Source organism: Odocoileus virginianus, chromosome 30 (genome assembly GCF_023699985.2).
Source record: "Odocoileus virginianus isolate 20LAN1187 ecotype Illinois chromosome 30, Ovbor_1.2, whole genome shotgun sequence".
NCBI lineage: Eukaryota > Metazoa > Chordata > Mammalia > Artiodactyla > Cervidae > Odocoileus > Odocoileus virginianus.
In genome coordinates this window covers 32483578-32498357 of record NC_069703.1, presented here as the reverse complement: position 1 = coordinate 32498357, position 14780 = coordinate 32483578, and the positions used below count along the sequence as shown (strand labels likewise).

The window sequence follows — 14780 nt, the reverse complement described above, 5'->3', positions numbered from 1 at the left end:
TTCACTGAACAGTTTCGTTTGAGATGATTGCCTGTGTTTTTTCAGAGCATATTTAAATGTCTTACAGGTATACCTCTTACTTTTAAGTCCTACATAAATGAGCTTGAGTGGAGGGTGTCTTCTTTAATTATTTACAAAGGTTTTTAGTAAGTTCTGTCAAACACTTATTTGTTCCTGTTGCAGAATGTGGTTATCAGTGATCTTCTAAGAGCTCACTTTCCTGCTTTTAGACATCAAGGCATTCCAGGAGGAGCTGGAGTTTAGTAGACTATAATAGAGAATGAATCCCCCCTCCCCCAAGTTTGACAGAATTTTGATTTCATCATTAGGTTATCTTAAACTAGGCTAAACCATTCCGAGGAGAAGAGTGATGGCTTAAAATTTTCACAATATCTAATGTGTGAATAGAACAGACATAACCAGCGTTCTTAAGGTCTGGGGATCTGCTTGCTTCTCCCTCTTGTGGTGAGTCTGAATGGTGAGGTACTCCTGAGAGCCCAGTTTACAAACAAGTGATGTGGATGATCAAATGTAAGGCACTTCACAGTGACAAGATTTTAGTAGTACTGTACAGGTTAATAAAAGTTCTTTAAAAATTGAGCCAACAAATAGATGTTTAAATTTAGAGCCCCTTGAAAATATGTGACTTTTGAATAAGTCTCAAACGTGAGAATTTGTGTAACATGTTTTACTTGGAAACGATGATACTGTCTAGCTGACTTTTATCTTCCATCATCTAGCAAAGTAAAATGTGTAACCACCTAGGAATTGTGATGGTTGTTAATAGAACCTTTTACTATACTCTGTTATTTCCTCAGGGATATTCCAAATCTGGAGTGACTGAACAGAGCTTATACTCAGTCTTGTCCCTGGATATGAATGTGGAACAAGCAACATTTGCACATTTAAATTAATCTACTTTTATGTGCTCTGTTAGGTAGGAGCATCCTATCGCAAAAATTTAGGATTAATTAATAGGGGCAATTCTATTTTGGTATGTATTTTCCAACCTTAATTAAAATATTGTTGTCAAACTATTTAGTTTAAATTCTCAACTAGAGCATATATTTCTGCATTTTAATTCCCTGTGAGGTTGGTTTGTTTTTCTTTAGTTTTACAGAGCTTGACCCTGCCCTCTGCTGGTTCTCTCTGTCCTTACGCATGGGCATCCTTTTGCTCTCTTATCATTCTCCAGGGATTCCAGGCCTGAATATAAATGTATGTGTTTGGATAATCATAAAGCCCACTGAATGTACACTTTTAGTTGATAAAGATTATCAGTCAATTATTCTAATGTTGGTAGTTCTTTCTGAGGTGTAATATCATCATGAAGCATTACTTTTATTTATTTATTTGAAGCATTACTTTATTAGTTTGCATTTAAATACACACTTACCAATCTGCTGCCTTCCCAAATGCATGAAACTCATGGAATGGATAAATAACCTGTTAAGAGACATATGTACTGGAAATATTTCATTTTCCTCTTAAGAACAGCAAGAGCACAAGCGTGATGATGGCAACTGACACTTGCCTTCATTTATTAGGAATTCATAGAGTGATACACAGAGAGCAAGAGGGGACAATCCCCAGTTAAGGGAAGCAATCATTAATGCCTCATTGTTACAGCATGTAAAACTGTTGACCTACAGTTTCAAAAGAAGCTAGAAATCTCTGTAAATAATCTGCAAGTTTTAAATGACAACCCAGTTCTACTAATAAATAGCACTATGCCACTCAAATAAACCCTTTAGATTTTGCCTAAAACTGCTTGTTTGTGGCCATGGCCTAATTCTAAATAGATCCTGAATCACTTTCTAGTTAGTTAGATTGCAGATGAGACAGCCTGTTTCAGACTTTATGACTGAATAGCAAACACTGTATTGCCTCACGGAGTACCTGCTTTGAGTCACACTGCATGTGTTGTGAATAGCAGAACCCTTTTGCTGTGATTGAGGTCATCCCCATCTCTTTAAGGTAAATAGAGGATACTTGCTGATACTTGATCCATCCTCCTGTGAAGGATATACTGAGAAGCATTAAAGCACAAAGGTGACAAGTGGGTCATAGTTACAGCACAAACTCAAATGTGTTGGGTCAGAGAAATCCATTGATGCTGGTTGGTACAGGTGAAATAGCACAGGGCAGGGCCTTTGGGTTAGAATCAGATATACGTGGTTTCAAGTCCTGGTTCCATAGCTTGATTTTGTAACTTTAGCCAAATTACTTAACCTTCTAAAACTTGAGCTCCACATTTTCAAAAATGAGGGAAATAAAGCCTCATAGAGTTATTATAAGTATTAAGTAAATACTTAAAATTGCTTAAGCTCGGAACATAATGAGCATTCAACAAATTTTATGTTACTTTTTTTTAATTGAAGTATAACTGCTTTACAGAATTATGTTGGTTTCTGTCATACATCAACATGAGTCAGTGATAGGTATGCACATGTCCCTTCCCTCCCACCCCTCTAGGTTGTCACGGAGTCCCGCTTTGCGTTCCCTGAGTCATACTGCTAACTCCCGCTGGCTTTCTCTTTCACACGTGGTAGTGTGTGTGTCCGTGCTACGCTCTCCATTCGTCCCACCCTCTCCTGTGCCCCGTGTGTCCACAAGCCTGTTCTCTATGTATGTCTGTGTTACTAGCATTGCAATTATTGTTATTGCAGGAGGCACAGAGGATGACTGGAAGTGTCTTGAAGGCTTCACAGCAGAAATGCCACTTGGTCTGAGTTCCCAGATTGGTATTCACAAAATGGAAAGAGAGAGAAGGGTATATTAGCAGAGTGGCTCTGTATGCAAAAAGGCACATGATGATGGGAAATTGAGTGAAGGGAGACTATTATAATTTCTAATGATAAATTAGGAAGTCAGTTGGATGAGAGGAAGTCAGTTAGAGTAATATTCAGCAACTGGTTACTAAGAAAGTAAGCATTATAAAAATGGTGACCACATGTAAATCCATGGCTAATTCATTTCAATGTATGACAAAAACCACTGCAATGTTGTAAAGTAATTAGCCTCCAACTAATAAAAATAAATGGAAAATAAAAAAATAAAAATGGTGACTGTATAAATTATCACCTAAATTTGGGTAGTTTTAGAAATGAATGGGGATGCTGTGAATCTTCTTGCTGGGACACCAGGCGTAAACCAGTATGGTTCAAGTAAACATGTTGCATGGTTCCCCTGGGTGTTAGAGGAAAGAATCAGGGGTGATTCTTAAAGATTAAATACTGGGATTTATAGTAAAATATACCATGGAATAGACATGGGTTTTGAATAGGGGGATAATGAGTTTGATTTTGGCCAGCAAGCAAGCTAAGAGGAGTTACTTGAGAGAAACTGTTGGAGGAGGAGAATGGAAAGGAGAAGCAGGTTTTTGTTGCTTCTGGTTTTGTCCTGAAGAGTAGATTGAATTTAAATATTCCTGCTTCCCAAGTTTTAAAATGATCTGTGGAATAACTCCTTCAGATTTTATGTCTCAGATGTATTAAAGGTGTGTACATGTTTGTATCCATGTGCCCATTCAGATGATCGTAGTGCACGGACAGAGGTGCCTAGATGGATGTCATAGAGTACCTGATGCTGGTCTCCACTCTGCCATCGAGATTTATGACCTTGGGTCAGAATGTTAAGTCCTTTAACTGCCTATTTTTTTCATCTGTAAAATGACGGATTATACTAAGTAATCAGTCCTTCAGAGTCTCCCAGCTGTATCCTTTGCTGGTAGCAGTGAGGCACAAGGAACATTTTCATATTAAGAAATGTGCTACTTCCTAAAAGTTGCTTTGGACCCTGTAAAGTAGAAATAAATTCATAGTGTTGTACAGTCAGCCCTCCCTATCCACAGGCTCTTCACCTGCAGATTCGAATAACCAGGGATCAAAAATATTCAGAAAAAAATTGCAGAAAGCTCCAAAAAGCAGAAGGTGAAATTATCATGCACTGTCAAGTATTTAAGTAATATAGAGATGATTTAAAGTATTGCGTTGGCCAAAAAAATTTGTTTTGAATTTTTCCAGGCAGAAAAACCCAAACAAACTTTTTGGCTAACCCAATATATGGGAGGTTAAATGCAAATGCTTCACGCTTTCATGTAAGGGACTTGAGCGTCTGAGGATTTTGTTATCCACAGGCTGTCCTAGAACCAGTCTCCCATGGATACTGAGAGCTGAGTGAATAGGCAAGTGTTCCAGAATTGTCTCCTTCCAAAGGGGTGGTGGATTAAAATCACTTAAAATTTTAAAATGAACTATATACTTTGTTTCCTCTCCCTACTCCCTTTTGTTCTTTTCTTTTTTTGTTGTTTTATTAATAAGCAGTACTTCTAAAATGAAGCACAGATATTACTTGGGGGAGAGGCCTGTGTCATAGAGTGTTGGGGTTAATGAAAGATTATTTATTGCTGGCACATATTAGCCTATCCTGTCTTTTGGGAAAATTACCAAAGTCAGTAGGTTATTCGGTCTTTTGAAGAGATATCTGGAAGTCATCTGGCCATTTGTTAATAAGTTCATTTTTATAGTCTTAGCAGTAACAGTTAACCAAAATTAGTTTCTCATGTTTAGATAATAACATTCATTTTGTTAAGTACACTAAGTACATTAGTTCTTGCATAAAGAATTTGAAGATACCTATATAATGTCAACAAATCCACTGTTAATTTTTAAAATGTCGTTTTGTCATCTCAGGTATGGTATGGTACGGTATGGTACAGGTGCTCAGTTGTGTCTGGCTCTTTGCAGCCCCTTTGGACTTGAGCCCGCCAAACTCCTCTGTCCATAGGACTTTTCAGGCAAGAATACTGGAGTATGATGAGTACAGTAAAGATCCTGATTATTGAATTAAACCACGTCATTATTCATCTTTAATAATTTCTCATTAGTCACCTTCTTTGGCTTAAAAACAGTATTTTTCAGTGTGTGCTCAGTTCTGCAGTCGTGTACGCCTCTTTGCGACCCCATGGACTGCAGCCCACCAGGCTCCTCTGTCCATGAAATTCTCCAGACAAGAATACTGTAGTGGGTTGCCATTTGCTTTCCAGGGAATCCTCCCAACTCAGGGATCAAACCCTAGCCTACTGCCTTGCAGGCAGATTCTTTATTACCTGAGCCACCAGTGAGGCCCAAATTTTATTTTACATGACTCTTTAGTTTTTCTTGAACTGTATTTCTTCATACGGCTTCACCAAATTTTGTGAAAGCCTTTGTTATTAAGAGTGGTATGACTTTACACCAGATATACTAAATCTGAATCTTGGTTATAAAGAAATGTACCTTGAATTTCTACATGTGTAGGAAAATTCCTGTCCTTTGCTACTTATTTCCAGACATTGAGCAGTTGCATTGCATCTCATAGTCATGCAGTAACTATGATGTTTAGTTGGGGATCACAAGAAGTATTATAAGAGATCTCAGAAAACAATCAAGTTTAATCTTTTGTCTACTACTAATAATGTATTTTCAAAATTACAGTGATTTTGTTTTGTATGTATACAAATTACAAATCTTCATTAGAAAGGAGTAGTAAAGGAAGACATTGTTACCATTAATTTTATTACCAAAGAGTTAACTGTTAACTTTTGGTTGAATATCCTTTCAGACATCTTTCAGAGTGAGTGTGTATGTGTGTGTATCTCTACCTACCTACTTATTGTTGAATATATTTGAGTTTATTCATGACTTTTTTTTTTTTTTTTTTTTGGCTCGTCAGATACTCAGCTTGTGGGATATTAGCTACCTGACCAGGGACCAGACCCAAGCTCATGGCAGTGAAAGTGTTGCATCTTAAACACTGGCTGCCAGGGAAGTCCCTGTGATATTGTATAAGTACTGTGTTTCCAGCGATCATGCAGGATATTCTTGTTTGATTATAGGTATTATAATTCTTAATGGCTACATGGTATTTCCTTGTTTGGATGTGCCCTAGTCTATTTAATTGATGTGTATTCGTATTCTTTCCTGTTTGTGACTAATAATAACTATGCTATGATGAACAACTTTACTTTGGGATTATAGCCTCCAGAAATGTTCCAGGTAATCTCCTAATAGCAATGTAAGAGAATATCCATTTCCTTACATTGTTGACTTATTGATAGATTTCAAAATAATACCTCATTTAATTTTTATTTATTGATTCGTGGAGTTAAATTTTTTCATGTTCTTTGGTTATTTGTGTATGTATGAATCTTATGTTCATGTCTTTTGTACACATTTCTTTTGGAGTGATGATTTTTCTCTTATATATAAGCATTCTTTAAATGTTACAGCAATCCCTTTGGCATATGTAATTTTTCTTTCTAGTTTGATGATTGTGTTTTAACTTTAATGATGCCTTCTGTTACATAGAAGTTAAAAATCTTTTTTCCTCTCTTTGTAAGTTTTTAATTTGTTTGTTAATTGGAGGAAAGTTGCTTTACAGTGTTGTGTTGCTTTTTTCTGAACAACAGTGCGAATCAGCCGTAATCATAACTGTATCTCCTCCCTCTTGAGCCTTCCTTCCCTCCCCCATCTGTTCACAGGTTTCTGGTTTTTCATAAGTAACTGATGATTTGAGGCTCAAACTTTGAAAGATTTTTCCACCAAAGATAATAAAAAGAGCAGTATTTAAGTTTGGTTATTTTACCTTTATCTTTGATTGACGTGGAATTTATTTTGATGCATACAATGAGATTTTGGGCCTACTTTTTTCTTATTCTCCTTTTTTTAATCAAATAGCTCGTCTCTTTGTTTCATTATTTATTGAATAGTTCTTCACTGACTCTTTGTTTTTAGATGTTTTAATTATTTACTGAATTATCACATATTCCTGGGTCTCCTTCGGACCTTAATCTTCTCCTGGTCTGTTCTTGTTTTTGTTTTTGGCTGTGACCTGCGACTTGCGGGATCATAGTTCCCCAACAAAGGATTGAACCTGCCCTGGGCATTGCTGGTGCTGCATCCTAACCGCTGGACTGCCAAAAGAATTCCTTCCATTGGCCTGCTTTAATACAGTTACTATACTGTCTTACATACTGTAGCTTTTAATTTATTTTACTATTTTACAGTGAATTTTATCAGCGTTATTCTTCGTTTTTAGAGTTTCTGTTGTTCATTTAGCCCCGTAACTCTCTTGTTGGGGCTTCCCATGTGGTCTAACGGTCAAGAACCTGCCTGCCAACGCAGGAGACCTAACCGATGCAGTTTCGGTCCCTAGGTCGGGAAGATCCCCTGGCGGGGCGGGGGCGGGCATGGCAGCCCACTGCAGTATTCCTGCCTGGAGAGCCCCACGAGCAGAGGGGCCTGACGGGCCACAGTCTGCAGGGCGGCAGAGAGTCGGACATGGCCGAGGTGGCTTAGCATGCACGCCCTCTTGTTCAGCCTGACAGCTTTTACATTGAGGATCTGAGTTTCCTTCAGTATTCCTGACATCTTTAAGGAAGTGGTTCTCTCTGTAAGATTATATTGTTTTATCAGATTAGTGTTTAAAAAAAGTTTTCATCAGTCTGAATGCTTTTAATCTGGACATACATTCTTCAGTTTGTTTCATAGTTCTGTTATTATTTTACACTTTTGAGTCACATATTTAGGTCACTTGTTTGTTTACAAAAGCATTTGAGTTTGTGAATCCTGTGTTACTGTATTCCTAAGGTGTTCGGTGTGCTTCCCTGGATTTTTGTGTGTGTAAATTATACCATAGTCTGTGCTAGTTGCTCAGACAGTAAGCCTAGAAGTCATCTTTCAGTTTTGGTTTCATATTCCACAACCATTTTATCAGCAAGTCCTGTCTGGCTAATTTTTACCATCTCCACTGCTACTGTTATTCTCTAAACCACTTCAGTCTCTATAAACAACAGTAACTTTTTTACTCATCTCCTTGCCTCATTTTGCCTGATTGTTCATTTTATTTTTTAATTGAGGTATAATTGGCATATCACATTACATTAGTTTTAGATGTACAGCATAATGGTATTTGTATGTTTTGTAAAATGATCACAGTAAGTCTAGTTAACAACTGTCACCACCATACATAGTTTAAAAGAAGTTTTTTATCCATGAGACCTTTTAAGATCTACTCACTTTGCAACTTTCAAATTTGTAATATGATATTATTATGTATAATTGCCATTGCTATTTATTGCATTGCATAGATTATAAAATATAACGGGAAGTTTGTACCTTTTCCCAGCCTACCCCCCACCAATCTATTCTCTTTTTCGTTTACTTTTGTTTTAGTTTTTAATTTTGCTTTCAAGGTAGAATATACTGTGTGTTTTTCTCTGTCTTACTTACTTCACTTAGTATGGACCTTAAGGTCCATTTATGCTATTGCAAAGGGCAGATTTCTTTTTTTAATGATTGAATATTGTTCGTGTGTGTGTGTGTGTGTGTGTGTGTGTGTATAGGTTTTATTCTTTAATGTACTTCTCTTGAAAGAATCATAAGCTGTAGAAGCTAAGCATTTTTCCGTTTTATCCCCCGTGGGTTCTCAATGTTTTGTATGTGATAGATGCCAGGAGAAAAACTCAAAACAACATGTTGAGTTCCCACATGCACATACACACAGCTTTCTGAGAGTGAATTCTTAGAAAGAGAATTCATTCTCTCTCACTTAGAAAAGAAGCATGTTTTGGTCCTTTTTCCTGGTGCCGTTTATTTTTTTCCATTCTAATCTTTATAATGTTTGTCGGTTATGGTCAGTACTTGTTTATCCCCAGGATTTGGATATGTCTGTGACTGGTTAATACCTTTTCTTTAGCTGTTCTAAAGAGAAAGTGTTAGTAACTCAGTCTTGTCCGACTCTTTGCCACCCCATAGACCATAGCCCTCCAGGCTTCGCTGTTCATGGAAGTCTCCAGGCAAGATTACTGGAATGGGTTGCCATTCCCTTCTCCAGGGGAATCTTCCCAACCCAGGGATCAAACCTGGTCTCCCACATTGGAGGCAGATACTTTATACCATCTGAGCCACCAGGGAAGCCTTTGTATATGTTTAACACATAAGGTATTTATTACAATGCTAACTTTAAAGTCATTGAATGGGACTTTGAAGAATCAGTTACACATAAATGATGAAATGTGAAGCATTTGAATAACCTCTTATGATAATAAATTAAATCAGCACCTTGGTTATATTTCTATAACTATCTGGAGTCTCTTTCTCTCTGAATTACAATAGGAGTCAACAACCTTTTTCTGTTAAGGGCCAGTTAGTACATATCTTTTGGTTTTGCAGCCAACTGTCTTTCACCACTACTCAACTGTGCCATTGTAGCATGAAAGCAACTGTAGCGAATATGTAAATGAATGGCTGTTCCAATAAAACTTTGTAAGTTTCCTGTAATTTTCATGTGTCATGAAATAGTGTTTTTTTAAAATTTCCCTGTTTAAAATATGAAAGGTTCTTCTTGTCTCATCAGAAATATGAAAATAGGCATGTGAACCCTGGGCCATAGCTATTGGTCTCCTGTCTACAATTACTTCTGTACTTAAGCATCCTATTGTATACAAGTTTAAAATAGATAGTAAATAAAGGTGGCATCTTTTGTGGCAGAAACAATGTAGGTTATGTCAAGACAAAGGAATTTTATTTATTTTTTAAATTATCAAATCTGATCTTAAAATTTTTATTTAACTCTTAGGTTGCTTTTCCATTTACCGTTATTATAAAATCTTGGCTATTTTCCTGTGCTGTACAGCACAGCCTTGAGGCCCAGTAGTTTGTGCCTCCCACTTCTCCTCCCTATATTGCCTTTCCCTCCAACTGATAACCATTAGTTTGTTCTTTATATCTGTGAGTCTGCTGGTTTTTTTGTTATATTCACTAGTTTGTTGTAGTTTTAGAGTCCACCAATAAGTGAAATCAGACAGTGTTTGTCTTTTGGTATCTGACTTCTCTCCCTTTGCAAAAGGCCCTCCAAGTCCATCCATGTTGCTGCAGTTGGCAAAATTTTCTTTCTTTTTTATGACTCAGTAGTATACCATTGTATATGTAATCCACCTCTTTTTTAATTCACGTGTCTGTTGATAGACACTTAGGTTGCTTCCATATATTGGCAATTATAAATAATGCTGCTGTAAACATCAGGGTACCATGTAGCTTCTCAAATTAATGTTTTGGGGTTTTCTTTGTTTTTGTTTTTTTTTTTCACTATATACCCAGGAATGGAATTACTAGGTCATATAGTAATTTTATTTTTAGTTTTTGAGAAACTGCCATACTGTTTTCTACAAGAGCTGCACCAGTTTACATTCCCACTAACAGTGTATGTTCAGTTCAGTTCAGTCGCTCAGTTGTGTCCGACTCTGTGACCCCATGGACTGCAGCATGCCAGGCCTCCCTGTCCATCACCAACTCCCGGAGTTTACTCAGACTCATGTCCATTGAGTCGGTGATGCCATCTAACCATCTCATCCTCTGTCATCCCCTTCTCTTCCTGCCTTCAGTCTCTCCCAGCATCAGGGTCTTTTCTAATGAGTCAGCTCTTCACATCAGGTGGCCAAAATATTGGAGTTTCAGCTTCAGGATCAGTCCTTCCAGTGAACACCCAGGACTGATCTCCTTTAGGATGGACTGGTTGGATCTCCTTGCAGTCCAAGGGACTCTCAAGAGACTTCTCCCACACCACAGTTCAAAAGCATCAGTTCTTCGGCGCTCTTTATAGTCCAACTCTCACATCCATCCCTTTTTTTCATAGCCTTGCCAATATTTGTTATTTGTGTTCTTTTTGATTCAGTTCTTTTTAAATTGGGTTGTTTGATTTTTTTTTGTGGTTTTTTTTTTGTTTTGTTTTGGATGTCGTGTTGTATGAGCTCTTCATATATGTTAGATATAGTTCTTTGCCTCCTTAGGTAGGCTTATTTGTGGATACTTTATTCTTTTTGATGCAGTGGTAAATAAGATTGTTTTCCTAACTCCTCCTTTTGATAGTTCATTGTTAGTGTATAGAAATGCAGCATATTTCTGCATATTAATTTTGTATCCTACAGCTTTATCAAATTAATTGATGAACTCTTAATAATTTTCTTATAGTGTCTTAGGATTTTCTATAATATCATGTCATCTGCAAACAGTGACAGTTTCACTTCTTCCTGTTCAATTTGGATTCCTTTTTAGTTTCTTTTCTGATTGCTGTGACTAGAACATCCGAAACTATGTTGATTAAAGTAGCAAGAGTGGGCATTCTTGTCTTGTTCCTGACCTTAGAAGAAATGTTTTCAGCTTTTCACCATTGAGTATGATGTCAGCTATGGGTTTGTCATATATGGCATTTATTATGGTGATCAAGGTATATTCCTTCTGTGTCCACTTCCTGCTTTCTGGAGAGTTTCTGTCATAAATGGATGTTGAATTTTATCAAAAGCTTTTCCTGCATCTTTTGACCTGATCATGTGGTTTTTATTCTTCAGTTTGTTATCACACTGATTTATTAGTGGATATTGAAAAATCCTTTCCGTCTTAGAATAAATCCTACTTTATCATGGTGTATAATCTTTTTAATGTACTGTTAGATTCTGTTTGCCAGTATTTTGTTGGGGAGTTTTACATCTGTTTTCATCAGTCATCTTGGCTTGTAATTTTATTTTTTTATGTTATATGTCTGGTTTTGGTATTAGGCTGGTGCTGGCCTCCTAGAATGAACTTGGAAGTGTCTCTTCCTCTGCAGGGGTTTTTTTTTTTTTTTGCATTATTTTAGGAGGTTAGATGTTAACTATTCTCTAAATGTTTGGTAGAATTTATCTCTGAAACCATCTGGTCCTGGACTTTTGTTTTGGGAATTTTTAAATTACTAAAATCAGTTACAGTACTGGTAATTGGTTTGTCCATATTTTCTATTTCTTCCTGGTTTAACCTTAGGAGATTATACCTTTCTAAGTATTTTTCCATTTCATTTAAGTTGTCTATTTTATTGGTGTATAGTTGCTCATGGCAGTCCCTTATGATCTGTTATGTTTCCATAGTATCGGTTGTACCTTTTCGCTTTTCACTTGTTACTTTATTGATTTGAGCCTTTTCTCTTTTTTCTTATGGAGTCTGGCTATAGGTTTATCAGTTTTGTTTATCTTTTCAATGAACCAGCTTTTAGTTACATTGATTTTTTGTTTGTTTGTTTTTTAGGCTCTATTTCATTTATTTCTGCTTCGATCTTTGTAGCTTCTTTCCATCTACTAATTTTAGGTTTTGTTGTTTCTTCTTTCTTGAATTGCTTTAGGTATAAGGTTAGTTTGTTTATTTGAGCGTTTTATTGCTTCCTGAGGTAAGCTTGTATCACTCTAAACTTTGCTCTTAGAACTGCTTTTGCTGCATTTCGAAGATTTTGGATCATTTTTTAATTTGTCTCTATTCTTCAATTTCTTCTTTGAGTTCTTCAGTCATCCATTGCTTGTTTAGTAGCATATTTTTAATTCTCCATGTATTTGTTTTTTGCAGTCTTTTCCTTGTTAATTTCTAGTCTCATAGAATTGTGATTAGAAAATATGCTTGATATGACTTCAAGTTTCTTAAATTTATCAAGGCTTATTTTGTGATCTGTTGTGGAATATGTTTCATGTGCTGTTGAAAAGAATATATATTCTGTTGCTGTCTGGTGGAGTGCTCTGTATATATCTATAAGTCCGTTTGGTCAAATATTCCTTGCATGATCTGTGTTTCCTTATTGATTGTGTATCTGGATGATATGACAATTCATGTACGTGGGTGCCAGGTTCCCCTAATCTTCTATGTACATTTATTTATTTGTTTGATTGGCTGTTTCAGGTCTTAGTTGTGGCATGAGGGATCTTCTAGTTGTGGCATGGGGGATCTTTAGCTGAAGCATGTAAACTCTTAGTTGCCACATGTGGGATCTCGACCAGGGATCGAACCCTGCCCCCCTGCATTGGGAGCGTGGAGTTTTAGCCACTGAAATACCAGAAGAGTTCCTCAGTCCTCTACTATTATTGTGTTACTGTCAGTTTCCTTTTATTTCTGTTAATATTTGCTTTATATATTGAGATGTTCTTGTATGCATGTGTATTTAAATGTTCTGTCTTATTCTTGGATCAATCCCTTGGTCATTATTTAGTGTCCTTTCTTTTTGTCTCATCTAACAATCTTTAAAGTCTTTTTTGTCTGATGTAAGTATTGCTACTCTAGCCTTTTCTCTTTGCTTGGAATACTTTCTTCAGTTCTCTCAGTCTGTATGTTTTTCTAAATCTGAAGTGTAGACGGCATATATGTAGGTCTAGTTTTTGTTTTGGCTGTGCCACATGGCATGTAGGATCCTAGCTCCATGACCAAGAATTGAACCCTGGCCCCCTGCCCTAGAAGCGTGCAGTCTTACCCACTGGACCACAAGGGAAGTCCCAGGTCTAGATTTTGTACTCATTCAGCAACTTTGTACCTTTTGTTTGGAGCATTTAGTTTGGTTCCATTTAAAATAGTTGATGTGAGTGTTCCTACTGCCGTTTTGTTACTTGTTTTTTATTTGTTTTATAGAGGTTTTTTTATTGCCTTGCTTCTTTTGTTCTCATCTATTATGATTTTTATGAGTATCTTTAGTGTTATATTTGGATTCTTTTTCTTGTCTGTCTATTATAGATTTTTGGTTTGTGTTTAGCAGTCTATATTAAAGATGATTGTAAGTTGCTTTCTTTTTTTTCTTCTTGCACTGTGTGGCATGGAGGATTGACATGTGGTATCTTAGCTCCCCAACCAGGAATTGAACCCATGCCTCATACAGATCCTAACCACTGGATCACCAGGGAAATCCCTCAAATGTATTTATAAAACTGTAAAATTTTTAGTCTTCTCCCCTCATGATAACTTTTTGATAATCATATTTTACATCAGTTTTATGTATCCCTTTGGCTTCCCTGGTAGCTCAGATGGAAAAGAATCCGCCTGTCAGTGTAGGAGACTCGGGTTCAGTCCCTGGAGAAGAAAATGGCTGCCCACTCCGGTATTCTTCCCTAGAGGGTAACTGCCTTTTGTGGGTCTGAATGATTGCTGCTTTTTTTTTTTTTTTTTTTTGATCTTTTAACCTCCTTACTAGCTTCTTTTGTAGATGATTTCCAGCCTTTACTGTATGTTGCCTTTCAGTTCAGTTGCTTAGTCATGTCCGACTCTTTGTGACATCATGGAGTGCAGCACGCCAGGCCTCCCTGTCCATCACCAACTCCCGGAGTTTACTCTAACTCATGTCCACTGAGTCAGTGATGCCATCTCATCCTCTGTTGTCCCCTTCTCCTCCCACCTTCAAGGGAGTTCTTGGCCCTCAAGTGGGAAGGGACATGTCTTGAGGCATGTCTGGAGGTAACTGTGGGCTCAGGAAGTCTTTTGGCAATTTGTCTATTTATGGCTGGGGTTCTGTTCCTGCCCAGTTGGTTGACCTGAGGCATCCCATCACTGGTGCCTAAACCTGTTGTGTGGGATTAGGGTTAGATCTTGGGGCTAGTGAGCCAAGAGCAGTGTTCATGCAGTAGAATGTCCCCAGTTATGGCTGCCACTGTTATCTGTCTTCAGGGTGAGCCACAGTCACCAGCCTTCCTCCCCTTCTCTCCCCACCTCTCCAGAAGACTGCCCAAGACCAGCAAGTAGGCCCAGGCTCCTGCCATATTACTGCTTTTGACTTGAGTTCCAGTGCATATAAGATTTTGTGTACACCCTTTTGAGTGGTGGTTTCTATTGCCCCCAGTCATGTGGGGCTTCCAAAATTAAGCCAGAATGGCCTTCAAAGCTACATGCTCTGGGGTCTCATCTTCTTGGTGCGGGACCCCTGAACTGGGGAGTCTCACTTCTATTCCTGTTGGAAATCCTCTG

General features: G+C 37.4%; 1 protein-coding gene across 24 annotated transcripts in view; it reads left to right on the top strand.

Annotated features, from left to right (window-relative positions):
* Positions 1-14780, top strand: part of EIF4G3 (eukaryotic translation initiation factor 4 gamma 3) — a 348977-nt gene that overhangs the window by 212526 nt on the left and 121671 nt on the right. The gene's annotated exons all lie outside the window — the stretch shown is intronic.